Below are 11,982 nucleotides of genomic sequence, written 5' to 3'. Positions count from 1 at the left end.
TTGGAACACTCATTCATTGTTGGTGGAGCTGTGAGCTGCTCCAATTATTCTGGAGAGCAATTTCTAACTATACCCAAAGGGTTACAAAAATGGACATACTCCTTGACCCAGTAATACATTTCTGGGACTCTACCCCAAAGAGATCATAGAAATGGGAAAGGCTCCGATACGTACAAAAATATTTACAGCATCTCTCTTGGTCGTGGCCAAAAACTGGAAATCAAGGGGATGCCCATCAAATGGGGAATGGCTGAACAAGTTGTGGCATATGAATGTAATAGAATACTATTGTGCTATGAGAAACAATGAGCAGGAAGACTTCAGAGAAGCCTGGAAAGACTTATATGAACTGATGCTGTGTGAAAGCAGCAGCACCAGGAGAAATTTGTTCACAGCAACAACCACAGTGTTCGAGGAATTTTTCTGGTAGACTTGGTACTTCATTGACATGCATGGACTTCGATAATTTTCAATGGACTCTTGAGGTAACACACCTTCCACCTTCAGAGAAAGCACTATGGAATTGGATCACAGATAGAAACAGACCATTTTCTTTTGTATTATGTTATGTTTTGTCTTGTTTTGTGGTTTCCCCCATTCAGTTTAATTCTTCTATGCAACATGCATTTAATAGGAAGGTACATGTCAGACTTGTATAAGATTGTAGACTGTCTCAGGGAGGGAGTGGAGAGAGGGGGAAGAGTAAGGGGGAGGGAGTGGCAAAAAATCTAAGGTATATGGAAGTGATTGTGGAGCACTGAAAACAAATAAAATAATTTAATTTACAAAATAAAAAAAAAAAGTTAAAGGAGGAGTTAATGCTGATTGCCATAATGATCAGAAATGCGGATGGATACTATGATACTGCCTTTGCAGTTTACCCTAGAAATATAATTGAGAAGACAGATTCTTCTGTTTACAAGCACTTAATTTGTAAACACTTAATGCTTTTCAATAAGCACTAAAAATTAGAGAAATAGGGCACCATCTTCGTGAGGTGCTGGACAAGATTTCAGAGTTAAGTGATTTAGGGGACTGGGGAAAAGACAAAATTCCTAAAGAGAGAGGAATAAATAGAATTAGAAGTGAGCCCCTTTAACAAGCCCCCACAGTGAGAAACATGCTCTTCTTGAATAAAGAACAATGCCCGTTCTGAAATCAGGAAAACTTTTATTACTCTTTACAACCATTCCCCCTGAATGGACAGGTAGCCTCCCCACTAAGGTTACAGGATGAATACAACAAATGCAGAAAGATTGAGTTCTTATACTGTCTTCTGAACTTTGGGTCTTCCACAATAATGTCCCTTTGCCTTGTGACTCCATGTTCTCATCTCTGATAGGCTTTTCTTCACACAGCAACTTGGGCATGCACATTAGTTTCTGACCTCTCCCCTGTCTATGCTGGGTCACAACCTTTGTCACCTAGGAATATGGAAAACAGGACTTTCTTGTCTGCCACAAAATCCCCCTTTTTTCTTTATTAAAATTTCTGTTTCCACACCTAAATTCAATCAATAAACACCTCCTCACATTCTTTCCCCTGTGAATTTTCCCCTTCATCTATCTCTCCTTTATTTAAATATGGGAAGGGAGCAAAGCTGACCCACACTGACAAATTGCAAGGGGTCAGTTCCCTTTCATAAGTACAGACACAAAGATGCAAAAGGAACAGGTAAATTAATGAATTGTCTATTTAGAAGTTCCATCTAATACAACAGTTTGGGGAGCAGCATCATCTGATGCAGTTTTCTGGTCTGGATGCTCGTTCAAGTCGTCTTCAGCACAGCATCTCTGCATCTTCTTTCCTTTATCTTTTTTGTTGAAATTCAGGTGTTCATGCTCCTACAAAACTGACCTTGATACAATTTTAGATGACCATCCCTAGGGTTTATAAACTTATCACTCATACAAAATCAAAATTTGAACTTTAGCCAATTGTCTTGTTTAAGAAATTCACATTAGAACCCAGTTTTTACATTTTATATTAATTCACTGTTCATTTCCCACATCAGGAGGATGATATTTCGCTAAGCATTCAATAACAGGCTCCAGTACTTACATAAATGCAATAAATAATCATTTTTTAAATTTTATTTTATTATTATTATTTTTTAATGTTTAACAGCCACTGCTATAAAACAAAGATTTTATCCCCCCCATACCTACCCCGCACTACCCCCCTCCCTCCCCATGACTGCATACAATTCTGTATAGGTTCTGCATATACTTTCCTATTGAGTACATTTTCACTATAGTCATGCTATGTAGTCGAACTAAAATGAATGGAAGAAATCATTTAACAAATCAAAACATGATACACAAAAACACACATACACACAAACATGATCTGCTACATTCTGTGAATGACTTCCATATTTCTTTCTCTGAGTGTGGAAGGCATTTTGCCTTAGAAAACCACCATTGGGATTTTTTTTTTAATAAGTTCTTGTGTTATTACAAAATTCCAAGTCTACCAAAAAACTCTCACACACTGTGGTCGTTGCTGTGCACAAAGTTCTCCTGGCTCTTCTCCTTTCACTCAGCATCAGATCAAAGCAGTCCTTCCAGGCCTCTCTGAAGTCTTCTTGTTCATCATTTCTTATGGCACAGTAGTACTCCATTACATTCATATACCATAATTTATTCAGCCATTCCCCAATTGATGGACATCCCCTTGACTTCCTGTTTTTGGCAACTACAAAGAGTGCTGCTATAAATATTTTTGTACATGTGGGACCCTTTCTCATTTTTATGATCTCTTGGGGATACAGTCCTAGTAGCGATATTGCTGGGTCAAAGGGTATGCACATTTTTGTAGCCCTTTGGGCATAGTTCCAAATTGCTCTCCTGAATGGTTGGATGCGCTCACAGCTCCACCAACAATGAATTAGTGTTCCAACTCTCCCACATCCTCTCCAGCATTTATCGTTTTCTTGTTCTGTCATGTTTGCCAACCTAATAGGTGTGATGTGGTACCTCAGAGTTGTTTTGATTTGCATCTCTCTAATCAAAAGTGATTTAGAGCATTTTTTCATTTGATTATAGATATCTTTAATTTCTTCTTCGGAAAATTGCCTATTCATATGCTTTGACCATTTATCAGTTGGGGAATGACTTGTATGATTATACATTTGAGTCAGTTCTCTATATATTCTAGAAATGAGGCCTTTATCCCCAAGCTTAGCCATAAAAATTCTTTCCTAATTTACTACATCCCTCCGGATTTTGGTTGCATTGGGTTTGGTTGTGCAAAAACTTCTCAGTTTAATGTAATCAAAATTATCCATTTTGCATTTCATAATCCTTTCTATCTCTTCTTTAGTAAAAAATTCTTCCCTTCTCCATAAATCTGATAAATTCACTATTCCTTGCTTCTCCAGTTTATTCATGGTATCAATCTTTATACCTAAATCATGTACCCATTTGGACTTTATTCTTGTGTACGGTGTCAGGTATGGGTCTATGACTAATTTCTGCCACACTGTTCTCCAGTTTTCCCAGCAATTTTTGTCAAACAGTGAGTTCTTATCCCAGAAGCTGGGGTACTTGGGTTTATCAAACAGAAGGTTGCTATATTCCTTGCCTACTGTGTCTTGAGTGCCAAGTCTATTCCACTTGTCTACCTCTCTGTTTCTTAGCCAATACCAAGTGGTTTTGATAATTGCTGCTTTATAGTACAATTTGAGGTCTGGTAGCACTAGGCCACCTTCCCAAGCATTTCTTTTCATTAGTCCCTTTGATATTCTGGACCTTTTGTTTTTGCAAATGAATTTTGATATTATTTTATCCAGCTCTAGAAAATAATTGTCTGATAGTTTAATTGGTGTGACACTAAATAAGTAAATTAATTCAGGAAGAATTGTCATTTTTATTATATTAGCATGGCCTACCCATGAGCAACTGATGTTTTTCCACTTTCTTAAATCTGACTTTATTTGTGCAAAAAGTGTCTTGTAATTGTGTTCATATAGTCCCTGGGTTTGTTTTGGCAGGTAAACTCCCAAGTATTTTATAGTGTCTATCCTAGCTTTAAATGGGATTTCTCTTTCTATCTTTTGCTGTTAGACTTTGTTGCTAATATATAAGAATGCAGAAGATTTGTGTGGGTTTATTTTGTAACCTGCAACTTTACCAAAGTTGTCTATTATTTCAAGTAGTTTTTTACTAGAATCTCTGGGATTCTCTAAGTAAATCATCATATCATCTGCAAAGAGTGATAACTTAGTTTCTTCTTTGGCTATTCTTATTCCTTCAATATCTTTATCTTGTCTAATTGCTACAGCTAACATTTCTAGTACCATATTGAATAATAGTGGTGATAATGGACATCCTTGTTTCACCCCTGATCTTACTGGGAATGCATCTAACTTATCCCCATTACATATAATGCTTGCTGAAGGTTTTAGATAGATACTGCTTATTATTTTATGGAAAGTTCCCTTTATTCCTATGTTCTCCAGTGTTTTTAATAGGAATGGGTGTTGTATATAAATAATCATTTTTAACACAGTACATATAACATCATAAAGCAATTCCAGCTTCTGGTCATGCGATGCTTTTTTTAAAGCATTTACAATATAGGCCACAAAACATTTTTATTTTAACATTTACCACCTGAGACAAAGATAATAATGAATATGCATGCAAACCTCACGAGCCCTTGCCTGAATTGTTTCCATACTATTACTAAGAATTAAAGGCCCTAACTTATTTTTGTTGAGTGTGAAATTCTAAAACTCATAACTTAATTTTAGACTCAACCTCAGATGTTCCCCTACCAACAGTCTATTATTTAATCTATCTGGTACTAATCTTACAAAACTTTTGATTATAGGAATTTGCCGCTAAGAGTAGGGACATTTCAGGGAAACAGCATCCCCTTAACTTCATGTCAATTCCAGAAAGGAGTAGATTGTCATTTTGTATTCAACCAGGCTTCAAGTCTGCTAGATATCAGTGGGGAAATTGAGTCAGGAGAATCCTACTGCAGCCTAGGCTGAAAAGCTGCTTTCCTAACTTTACCATGAGATCAATTCTTCTGCAGTTAATACCAGCATCTCAGAGGCTTACTGGCATGATGAATCAGTGTCTCAGACTGCCTTTCTTGCTATCCACACCTGCAGGTAGACTCAGCAGAACAATAAGTTAATAGTCCCATAAAATCTTAAAATAGCAAGCTCCAATGATCAATTTCAGATATGACTACAATTTCACATTGGCTAAGGAACTTCTTTTGAAGCAAGTCTTCAGTAGCTTACATGCCTTTCTGTACATGTTCTAGTTCCTGATTAAATAGCAGTCACAAAATCAAATTTACCATCAAAACCCTAAGTTATTGCTCTAATAGATTTACACCTGTTTCCCAGACAACTCTATCCCTTTCTAATCCTGCTCTGAAAGAAGAGCTGCACATATAAGTTTAAACACTAATTTCAGCTTATGTTCATGAAATGAATTCAAATCAAAGCAAACATCTAACTTCTCCATTAATGCAAGGTTACCTGCCTCTAAGAAATTTAGACTGAAATTCTTTTCCTCAAACTAAAAGTGTCTCTGATTTAGTCTCCGTAACTTGATTCAGTCAATTGTATTTACCCAATTGCTCCTTGTGACATGTAAAGACTTTATTCCAAGTTGGGACCTTTGTCCCTTAATCCAAAGGAGTTTTAGTCCCATTGTCTAAAAGGTCCCTGGAAAATCTCATCCTAAAAACTCCCTGGTTTTCCCCACGTGAACGGGCTCTCCTGATGCCCATGAGATTTTCTCTATTACTATGCCCAAATCTCTGTTCTACTTCCCACTCTTAACCCTATCAGTCCAAATCCCAGGTTACTGGCCACTCTCATCAAGACCATTCCTGGAACCTCTGCACTGCCTGGGGCCACCCCAGACTCCTTCCTCAGAATCCACCTGTGAGAAAGTTACATCTTGTTGTAGCATTACAAATGCTCAGATCACCTAAAAATCCACCCAATATTGAGAAATCTCAACAAGCTTTGGCCTTCTTTGGCTGAAAGAAGGCTTGGGGTGAATTCATTTGAGTAGGACTCAGCATGTTATTTTGGGTTCCCAAGTACCCCTAACCTCAACAATTCCATACAATTACAGCTAACTCTAACCCCCAATCTTGTTCTATGGAACAATGATTCAACATCACATTCAGAAAGAAAGTTCCATTTCAGGGATTTTATCTTTCACAAGATGATACCAGAATACTCATTTACCCAATTAATTGAAAACAACAATTGTGCTTTGCTTTCTGCTTACATCTTAAACTATCTTTTTTGATTATGGAAACATGCCATGTAGATGAAAAGCAACGACCTAATTAGATATCATCTCCACCTTATAATCAGACTCAGAAATAGCTAAGGGGAAAACATCCCTTTTGAGAGGAAATAATAAACAACTTCAGAAAACTTCCAAGATGCAAAATGAACCCACATAAATCATCTGCATTTCTGTATATTACTAAGAAAACCCAGGAGAAAGACATAGAAATAGAAATGCCATTTAAAGTTATGGTAGACACTATAAAATATCTGGCAGTCTACCTGCCAAAACAAACCCAAGGAGTATATGAGCACAACTACAAAACACTTTCCCCACAAAAAAATCAGATCTAAATAGCTGGAAAAAAATCAGTTGCTTGCGGGTATGCCAAGATAATAAAATAAAAATGAAAATTCTACCTAAATTTATTTACTTATTCAGTCGCATGGCAATCAAAAATCCAAACAAATTATTTTCATGAGCTAGAAAATATAATGTCAAAATTCATCTGGAAGAATAAATGGTCCAGAATATCGAGGAAATTAATGAAAAGAAATGCTTGAGAAGGTGGTCTAGTCACACTAGATTTCAAATTATATTATAAAGTAGCAACCATCAAAACCATTTGGTACCAGCTAAGAAATAGAGGGGTAGATCAGTGGAATAGGTTAGGTACACAAGACACAGAAATCAATGACAAGAGCAGTCTACTATTTGATAAACCCGAGGACCCCAGTGTCTGAGATGAGAACTCACTGTTTGTCAAAACCTCCTGGGAAAACTAGAAAATAGGATGGCAGAAATAGGGCATAGAACAATGTCTGACACCGTATACCTGCACAAAGTCCAAATAGGTACACAAAGTGGGTGTAAATGCTGATACTACATACAAATGGGAAAGCAAGGCATAATTTATTTGTCAAATTATAGAAAATGGAGGAATTTATAACCAATCAAGAGACAGAGAACAATCTGAAATGCAAAATGGATAACTTGGCTTACATTAAATTGAAAAGTTTTTGCACAAATAAAGCTAATGCCTCCAAAATTAGGATGGAAGCACAAAGCTGGGAAAGGATTTTTACTAGTGTTTCTGACAAAGGTCTCATATCTCAAATCTGTAGAGCACTGAGTCAGATTTACAAGAATAGAAGTCATTCCTGAATTGATAACTGGTTAAAGGATATGAACAGGCAGTTTTCAGAGGAAAAAAATTAATGCTATCTATAGTCACATGAAAAAATGCTCTGAATCACTATTGATTAGAGAGATGCAAATCAAAACAATTCTGAGGAAGCACATCATACCTATCAGATTGGCTAAAATGACACAACGAGGAGACGATAAAGGTTGGAGAAGATGTGGGAGAGTTGGAACACTAATTCATTGTTGCTGTAGCTGTGAGCTGATCCAGCTGAATGTGGAGAGCAATTTGGAGCTATGCCCAAGGGGCTGTAAAGTGACCCAGCTATATTTCTAGGACTGTATCCCAAAGAGATCATAAAAATGGGAAAAGGACCTACATGTACAATAATATTTAAAGAAGCTCTTTCTGTGGTGGCCAAGAATTAGAAATCTAGGGCATGCCCAACAACTGGGGAATGGGTGAACAAGTTGTGGTATATGAATGTAATAGAATAGTATTGTGCTATAAGAAATAATGAGCAGGAAGACTTCAGAGAGGCCTGAAAGGACTTATATGAACTGATGCTGAGTGAAAGGAGAAGAAGCAGGGGAACACTGTAACATTGTAACATTGAAACATTGTAACAGTAACAGCCACAGTGTGAGAGGACTGTTTCTGATAAACTTGGCCCTTCACAGAAAACATTCCCAAAGGACTCTTGAAGCAAAATACCATCCACATCCAGAAAAAGAACTCTGGTATCAAAATGCAAAATGAAGCAGATGATCTTTTCTGTTGTAATGCTTTGTGTTGTTTTTTTCTCCTCATGGTTTCTCCCATTTGTTTTAATTCTTCTATGCAACATCACTAATGTGAAAATGTGTTAAATAAGATTGTTTTTCTAGAGCCCATAAAAAATTTCATGCCTTGTTGGGGAGAGATGGGGGAGGGAAGAGGAATGCCCCACCCCCAGACAGAAAAGCAGGGAGGGAGAAGAGGAGGAAGGGATCTGAGGGACCAGTTGGTTCTGTCTGGTGTTCACCAGCCACTGCTCTGGATCCCAGAAGGGAAGGCATAGGGGGAGCAGCCCTGGCAGAGTTTTTGTCTCACTTCCCCCTCAGTCTGTGTCACTGTGAGCACCACTACCACTATCCCCCACCTGACAGTAATAATCAGCCTCGTCCTCAGCCTGGAGCCCAGAGATGCTCAGGGTGGCTGTGTTTCCAGACTTGCAGCCAGAGAATCTGTCAGGGATCCCCGAGGGCCTGCTCTTGGTATTATAAATCAGCAGCTTAGGGGCCTGGCCAGATTTCTGCTGGTACCAGTGCATACTGTAGCTACCAAGTCCATCCCCCAGCACAGGAGATGGAGGCTGTCTCTCTCAGGCTCTTGGACACTGACGGTGGCTGAGTCAGGACAATGGAGAACCCAGAACCCGCAAGAGAAGGAAAGAAGAGATTGGTCAGAGGCAGGGGCCTGTCTCCCCAAGGGAATGCTGACCCCTTCCACAACCTCAGTATGACTTCAGGCCAGGCATAGACCTCATATGAGACACTGTGGGGCCTGAGTCAAAGGGAGGAGTGCCAGGGTAACCTCACCTGTGTAGACAGTCAGGAGTGAGAACAGCAGAGAGATCCAAGACATGATAAAGGTTTCTCCCAGAGCTCTGTGTCCTGAGACTCCCCAGCTGGGACTGGGCTCCCACAGGGCTCTCTTAAGACCAGCCCAGGGAGACATGGGGAGGGGAAGTAGAGAGACCTTTCCTAGGGCTCTTGCTCCAGCCACCTCTTTTTTCTCAGCCCTTTCCTCATCCCCCCAACCCCCAGCTGACAGGGCTCTCCTCACCCACCTGCCTGGCATTTCTCTGTATTGTTCTTCCCGTTCAGGGGCATCTGGGATGCTCCCATAGAAGGGAAGAGGCTTCAGAACAGAGACTGCTGTTGTTTTTGATTGTGGCCCCTACACCTGGCACTGTGCCTGACACAGGGTAAGTGCTGAACAGTGGCTCTTCATTGGATTGATTGGCACCTTTTTAGTGCCTGAGGATGTTGTTCATATTCTGGAGCATAAGGAAATTCAGAAGTGTCCCTTAAAAAAGTGGGGCATTGGGAGGGGTAGCTCTGCATCTGCCCCACCTCAGCGGTAGGGCCTGGGAAGGCAGCATCAGCTCAGCCTCCCCCAGGTCACAGGGCAGGAGACTAGGAGCCCCCGGGGGCATTTCCAGCCCAACTCAGCCCCAAACTCATTCCAAAGTCTCCCTCTGGTGGCCACAAGGTGAATGGCAGCCCCAGGGAAGGTTACAGAGAAGGTCCTTCATTACTGACTGCCTTTCCATTTTGGAAGGGAAGGTCCTTGAGAACAGAGACTGTCCTTCTTTTTTGCATCAATCTTTATTCCCAGCTCTTAATCTATTGGAAAGATGAAAAGGACCTTTATGTTCATCAGTTTTCAACCAAAAGATAACCAAAAACGGGATTACATACTGTAGATCTCTTCCCAAACCATTTATAATCCACAGAACCTGAGAAAGGCCAAAAACCTGCCCTGGCCAATCAAGAGAGAGACATTTTGACCCAAGCTGAGCTGAAGGGCAACCACAAGCTCTCTTACCCTTCACGGTCCACAACTATGCAAACCTTTCCTTTCCTCAGTCTCTTCAGTTCCGGTGGGCTGGTCTTTGGCTTCCACCAGAGCACAGACTGAAGGGACTCTGGGGCATTAGCTCCTTGCTCAGTTAGGAAAGACCTCAGCTTGTCCAACCATGCCTTCCAGTGACCAAGGCTAGTAAGTGCTGCTTCTTCAGAGAAGCATGTTCCTGTAATACTTGTCTTCCTGTGGAAGTGTAACACCAGGCAATGTTACTTAGGAGAAAAAAATAATAGCCCAGAAGATTCCATCAGCCTGGGGTTTTCAAGTCTGAAACAGCTAGAGGTTCCTGGAGGAGGTCAAATGAGCTGGGATCTCATCTCCTGGAAGACTGGAGAATTTTAGCCCTTTTTTGACTCAGACCTTGGGAATCAATGAGCTTGGTGAAAGGCTGAGAAAGGTTATCAGGATTAAAATAATAAAAAAGCGTTGAGATATATAGTGGTAAAGGTGGAGTTGAATGAATTTTCAAGAGATCTCATTGGCCTGGTTTGTGGTTTGCCTTTAGACAATTCAAGATGTGAATTAAGAAGGAAGAAAAGATCAGAGAAGAGAGGACAAAAGCATGTGAATAGGTGGAGTAAGAATAGTGGAGAGTTCAAATGTCTTTAGAATCCAGGATCCCCAGTTCCTTGTTGATAGATTTAATTTCAGCAGGATCTGTGCTCCAAAAGAGACGTGTTCTTCAAGAAAATGAAGGAGACTGAGAACATACAATATAAGGAGGCCTCTCAGTGACTGGAAAGAATTGTTCCTCTCTGCAAGAGAGAAAGGAAGGTCTTTGTGCTGTCAGTTACGCTGGGGAAGAGGATGCCCCCCATGCATTCTGGACTGCCAGACTGATCCAGAGCCTGAGACTTGGCCCCACCAGAAGGCACGGAATTAGGAAGGCATCTCTGTCTACATGGAGGCATGAACCAATGGTCCAACCTCCCCGAGATATGGATCTCTGAAAAGCTGAAACACAGTGCGAGGGAAATACATTGCAAACTGCCTAACGACAGTCTGAAATTAAAAGAAAAAATACTATCCTCCAGCCCTTGGTGAATCCTTACAATAGTAGAAAATTTGAGAATCCCTTTTGAACATTCTGAAATAGGGATGGGGAACCTGTGGCCTCATAGTGACATGTGACCCTCTAGGTCCTTGGGTGAGGACTTTGAATTTTACAGAACTAATCCTTTCACTAAGGGGATTAATTCATGAAGTTTGGATGCAGTCAAAGGACGGCACTTGAGAACATAGAGGGCCACATGTGAACTTGACTCCACAGGTTCACCATCCCTGCTCTGCACTATCCCTCCTCCTCCTTCTCCATCTCCCTTGACGTCCTTCACGTCCCAGTTTAAATCCCAACCAGGACAGGAAGGATTTCCTGATCTTTCTTGACTCTAACCCCTTCCATCTCTTGATTATGTCCCTTGTTTCCTGTCTATAATTTATTTGTGCATAGTTGTTGGTACTTTGTCTCCTCATTAGACTGTGATCTTCTGCAGAGCAGAGACTGTTTTTTGACTTTCTTTATATTCCCAGGGAGTGGCAACCAGTAGGCTTTTAATGACTGTTCATTGACTGACTGATGGAAACTTTTTCTCTTAGGAGGCAAATCTTTAAGGTTCCAAGTTCTCTGTTGAACTACACTCCTAGATCCACAGATCATGGGATCTTACTGGGGCATTTTCTTAAGTAGTAGTAAGAAAATAATAGTTGAACGCTAAGGCATTGACTGAGAAGTCCTCAAGTCCTGTAGCAATATAACATCTCCGGCAAAAGCCCAGGGCTCACTTTGCCACAAACTCCTTCAGGTTGGTGAGAAGAGTCCACTGCCCAGTCATGTAACCATGAAGTAGGAGGACTAGGCATTTCTTCTAACACCTATGACCTCTCATGTTTCTCCAAAACAGAAATGATTTGACAAAATAAAGCAACTTTAAG

At 40.2% G+C, this 11,982-nt stretch overlaps 1 long non-coding RNA gene across 1 annotated transcript; it reads right to left on the bottom strand.

The window, feature by feature from the left end:
- Window positions 1-1,150: 1,150 nt before the first annotated feature.
- On the bottom strand, window positions 1,151-10,227 carry LOC140498877 (uncharacterized). The gene is made up of 2 exons (XR_011965208.1): window positions 10,012-10,227; window positions 1,151-1,424 (listed from the first exon to the last, which is right to left on the bottom strand). It is a non-coding gene; the product is annotated as an uncharacterized lncRNA (long non-coding RNA).
- Between the last annotated feature and the right edge of the window lie 1,755 nt (window positions 10,228-11,982).

The sequence above is a fragment of the Notamacropus eugenii genome, chromosome 4, assembly GCF_028372415.1.
Source record: "Notamacropus eugenii isolate mMacEug1 chromosome 4, mMacEug1.pri_v2, whole genome shotgun sequence".
Lineage (NCBI taxonomy): Eukaryota > Metazoa > Chordata > Mammalia > Diprotodontia > Macropodidae > Notamacropus > Notamacropus eugenii.
The sequence above is the reverse complement of the archived record's forward strand: the minus strand, read 5'-3'. Positions and strand labels throughout refer to the sequence as shown.